A 5,246-nucleotide genomic window follows, 5' to 3' on the forward strand; every position below is an offset into this window, starting at 1 on the left:
CAGCTAGTTGAATAGAGCCTTGTGTGCTTTGTTAGAGACCAAAGGTACTTCAAAGGAAAAAATCTAGATTCTTCCCTGTGTACCTTAATAATTGTTCATCAGGTCAAAATCTGTCCTGTCCTCTAGGAATTCTGGTCTTCCCTCAGGCCTAGCAGAGAGCTTTCTGCCACTACTCAGGCAACCAAGGGTGAAGTGCTTCAAGTAGTATTTGTGGACAGCAGCAGGTAAGCTTGGTGTGTTATTCACAGCTTAAAGAGTAAATGCTGAGTACAGCTGTTGTCCATGTGTAGCGCTTTTAACAACCAGCTCAGTAGGCCCCTTCACCTGCTTTTATGCTGGGACCAGATGACTGAATGTAGAACTTCAGGCACTGTTTTTTTTTTTTTTTTTTTTTGAGATGGAGTCTCGCTTTGTCACCCAGGCTGCTGGAGTGCAGTGGCACGATCTTGGCTCACCATAAGCTCTGCCTCCTGGGTTCACGCCATTCTCCTGCCTCAGCCTCCCGAGTAGCTGGGACTACAGACGCCCACCAGCATGCCTGGCTGATTTTTGTATTTTTAGTAGAGACAGGATTTCACCGTGTTAGCCAGGATGGTCTCGATCTCCTGACCTGGTGATCCACCCGCCTCGGACTCCCAAAGTGCTGGGATTACAGGTGTGAGCCACCGTGTCTGGCCCTTTAGGCACTTTCTACTTCTCAAAGTCAAGAAACATCCTTTAAAAAGTTAATTCCCTTTTCTGGAGTCTAAGCCAGATCTTATCTAAGCCTTGTGTTGCCATCTGTTGGCATTGTTTTCTAGAATGGAACAGCTTTCTCAAAGTTTGGTCTTGCTAGACATGAGGTCATGTAAGTGTCTTAGGTCACTGCTGCTCACCTTCCTTACCCAGGGAGCATACTGCCTAGGTTTCTGAACACCTGTTTTCATTATTCACTGTTCTTCTCACTACCAAGAATGGAGGGACCCTCAGATGAAGATCAAATTGACTCTGAAGAAAAACTGGAGATGTTTCTCTTGGAGTTTGGATAGACTATTGATAACATGTTTTTGCCCTGCCTTGCTCTTCACAAGAACATTGGGCCAGACATTAACAATTAGTAATTTTTTTTTTTGCATATGAACAGTATTTTTTTTCTGGTGATGTAGATAGGTGCACATGACACTAAACAATGCTGTTAGTGTCATTATATCCCTCTTAACTGGTGGGATGTATTTGGGGTGGAGGCTAGAGCCAATGAGAAGAGGTTCACCTCTGTACCCAATAAACTTTGTATAGGAATTTATTTTTTGACTATTAGCACAATGCTATAATTGAGCTAATCTCTGTAGTTTGGTGCAGGACCACCAAGTTTGTGTGACCTATTACCTACTTTTTCCATGCTCAGCCATTACCCTGTCCTGGGGCATCTGAGGGCAATAAGGAACAGGTGTCCAAAGGAGGAATGTTGGTGCCTATGGTATGTTTTCCAGTTGTATTGAATTTCTTACTTGGTGTATTTTTGACTTGTCTTAGTTTCTTTCCTTGTGATCTATGCTATTTTACTTGCTATTTGTTGGATATTCTCCCCTGTCATTAAAAGGGAGTTATAAAATGGAAGTTAGTATTTCTATGCAAATGCCTAGGTTTAGTGTTGATTTTTGCAGGTGTCCTTCAACAAGTGTGAAGGTGATAAATGTGTTTCCATGGCTTTAGACTCATTTTTGAAGTATTGGATTGTGTGAACATTCTTAGAAACAATAGAATGTTTTAATTAAAAGCCCTCGACTACCAGTTGAACTCAGTGTCTACTAGGAAAATGGGTAGATTTGTTACATTGTCCCTTTGCTCTCTATGACTTTGTTCCAGTTGTCAAGGAATTTAAATGGGTATTCAGGGAAAAAGAATTCTTGTTTCCCTTTCTTCACCTTGCCAGTTAAAACAAATAACTCCTGGTGATACTTCAGGTGGTAGAATTGAAACAAAACCTGACTTCTGACCACATGGGTCAAAGGCAAATGGCTTCATTTGCCTTTAGTGTGGTTATCCAGTTTGGGTAGTGAGGAGATAACTTCTGCTTTCCTCCCTGAGGAGTTTGGAGTATTTAAGCGGGGAAGGGGGGGAGGTGTCACTTTGAAAATATGTTGCTTTTTCTCCTGATTGTATTGAGGCTGATATGGAAGGGTTATTTCTTTCTGGCCAGTACTTTTTGGTATTTGTAAATATTGCAATTTTGATTTTTACTATTTGTTAATTGTCAGTTCTGGCTTTTTTTGCATAAGGAGTTGGTCCATTAACTTGTCAATTTGAAGCTTCTAACTAGATATTCCCTACTGAAAGTTTTGGATTTGTTTTTAGTTTGTGGAGCAGTCTTAGCTGGGGACAGGTAATTAACAACAGCAGAGATACTTCCTTTTCCTAGGATTCTAAGTCTGTAATCCACATCCTCAGTGTATTCACAGGACTTTAAAATTCTCTCCAAATGAGGAAGGAAATATCCTGTTGCTTTCTAATGTTTACTAAAAGTTGTGTTTAGAACAACAGATTTTAATAGGCATCTTCCTTTGTTATGTGTCATTAGCCCTTTGCCCGTTTACCTTAGGGTTCTTTGAAGGAGAAATGGATGGGAGAAAACCTGTCACTTGGAAAAAGTAAAAGGAATAATTAACTGACTCAGAGCTTATGTGCAGAGTTCCCAGCCTCAAAGTTAATCTGGAACTGCTCGATAGCACCAATAAAAATATTTATTTCACATCTGTTATTTCTGGAAAATGTTCTAAGCATCTTACATATATTTCTCATTAAATTCACAGGTGGCCATTGTGAGGTAGATATTTTGTTCTCATTTTCCAGATGAGGAAGCTGAGACCCTAAAAGGTTAGGTGACAGGTTATACAACTTGGAGTGTGGGAGGAGGAGAGAGGAACCTGAATAGGGCAAGTTGGGGATCTGACTTTTGTTTGGGTGGGTGTAGGCACATTGTATTTTTGGTTTAGACGCTTTATTCATCATGGCTGAAGGTAATACCATTTACTCACCGAAAACTGTTTACAATAATCAAGATGAATTTACTGTCTTTGAACATCTGTCTTTTGACTGGACCCCAGTAGATAGTCTGTGGAAATTCACTTAAGGAGAGGGCTCCTTTTTGTTTGGTTAGAGAAATTGTCTGTCCTAAAGGTAGAAATAGCCCCTTCTAGGTACGGATGGAGCATTTGATCATACTGATTTCATTATATTCCTCTAACAGTTGGAACTGATTGTTTTTGAGTACTTGTTTCAAACTTCTGAATATTTTCCTTCTGGAAAGTAGCTCAGTGTTTAAAATTTATATGAACTTAAAAAGTTAATTTTCTTTTTAAAGATGTTTGAGGAGCAATCAACAATTCTGGTTTTGTCTTATAGATAGAAATAGAATTAGCCATTTTCCTCAAGAAAAGTGATTCTTCTGAATCTTATTTCTTCAGTAATGAGAACTGGACTGTTTTCACTTGACCTCTGTTTCCTGTTAGTGGGAAACCCCTCCCCAGAGGTGCTGTGTGAAAGATTGCTGGGGAAAGGGTTTCTAGATCCCAGCATAACAAGTTCAAAAGAGCCCAGTGATATTGTCATTAGAATAATGGTCTTCATTAAGTACTGGTTTTCATAATCTTGAAGCTTCATTTTCACCAATTTGAAAGGCAGTAGCTAGGGAAGAGAGACTATGCAGGGAAGAAGGAAAACTCAGGAGTGCATCACAGACCTTGAGTTAAGGCAGGGAAGAAGCAGATTTGCTGTCCACTGAATGAAAATAAAAAGAATTCCATTGTCCAAGGTCAGAGCAAGAACATAAAGGTTTTAGTTTACTTAGTTAATTCCTTAGGTTTGGACATTACAGGAGACATGGGGGTCACCCATAGCAATTTAGCTGATAAATGTATCAGAAACTCTTTCATCATTTTCTGTCCCCTCCTGTCTTAGGCTGACCGGTTCCCTGATGTGTTACCTGCTTCTGCTACTGATCCAAACTGCAGAACTTCTCCCCCAAGGCCTCCAGGCAGTATCCAATGGGGAATCAGCTCTAAAAGGAACCAGACCAACGTTTTCCAGCCCCTTCATTCTGGTGACTGAGGGGAGGAAAGAATGGGAGGGGGTATTCTTGTCTAGTGGATGGAAAGGAAACACACTGTCAAATTATTGTATCTCCTTGGTTTTCTATTACAGTAGAATTCTCCAGCCATATTTTTATTGTCTATGGGGGAAGTTGGAGATGGTGACCTTGATTAGAAGTGTCTGGAGGGGGAAAAATGGAGGGGATAAGATTCAGTTGGTTTTGGAAAATGTTGAAGTCTTAATGCGTCCATCTGAAGAATGTTTCCTAAAAGCAGAGTTTATAAAAATATCACTGATACAGCCTGCCCCCTCATTTCCCTGCCACAGGAGATGTCTTGGACTAGAGACACTTGTTTAATAATAGCTTGTCTCTGATATTCCCAGTAGCTACCCTCTGTGTGAGGAAAGGATAGAAATGTTCAGGACATCATCATACAGGCTCCTCATCTACAAAGTTCCAGTAGCAGTGACGCCTACACGGAAGACTTGGAACTGCAAACAGAGGCTGGGGTCACCTCAGTGACATCTCCTGACGCTGTCCAACCAGAAGTTCGATTTTTGTTCTGGGGGTGAAGGAGGAAACAGACTGTACTAAAGGACTAAAATAATTTCTTGTCTATACTATCTCACTTGTTTTTATTTTTGGCGGGAGAGGAGGGGTGTTGGGATAGAATTTCACATCCTATCTTGGAGTGAAGGGGAGGATGGGGAGGCTCAGCCCTTCACCCAAGAATAACCCAGTAATGACATCTCTACGCGTGGGAAGTGTTTCCCTCCACACTGGGAGGATCTGAGGCTGCACCCCAGTGGGATTCCCTGCTCGAGTTGGAAGGCCATCTAGCCATGAGATGCATATCATAGCGAGAGCGCGGAGGGCTTAGCCGACCGGGGAGGAAATGCCAGAGGGAAGAGACACTCGAAGTCGAAAGGGCTTCCCCCAATTTGGAGGTGGGGACCATGCTGTGCATGAGCGATTGAAGAGCCGGGTGTCCGCTGTGGCCTGTGCCCTCCGCTGAGGATCTGACAGGGACGCTACGGTGCTGGACACCGTGTCTGAGTCACGGGAGACGGCCCAGCTGTGCCCAGCGGGCCAGCGCCAGACCCTGGCGTCCTCCATCTTCTCTCCTGAGCTCCCCCTGCTACAGCTGCCTGAGCCACGGACCGCAGCACCACACACC

At 42.5% G+C, this 5,246-nt stretch overlaps 1 long non-coding RNA gene across 1 annotated transcript; it reads left to right on the forward strand.

The window, feature by feature from the left end:
- Positions 1-1,286: 1,286 nt before the first annotated feature.
- LOC105539099 lies at positions 1,287-4,692 on the forward strand. Its single transcript, XR_001006002.1, has 3 exons — positions 1,287-2,853; positions 3,937-4,078; positions 4,453-4,692. It is a non-coding gene; the product is annotated as an uncharacterized LOC105539099 (long non-coding RNA).
- The last annotated feature ends 554 nt before the right edge of the window (positions 4,693-5,246 follow it).

Source organism: Mandrillus leucophaeus, unplaced genomic scaffold (assembly GCF_000951045.1).
Source record: "Mandrillus leucophaeus isolate KB7577 unplaced genomic scaffold, Mleu.le_1.0 Scaffold20, whole genome shotgun sequence".
Classification (NCBI taxonomy): domain Eukaryota; kingdom Metazoa; phylum Chordata; class Mammalia; order Primates; family Cercopithecidae; genus Mandrillus; species Mandrillus leucophaeus.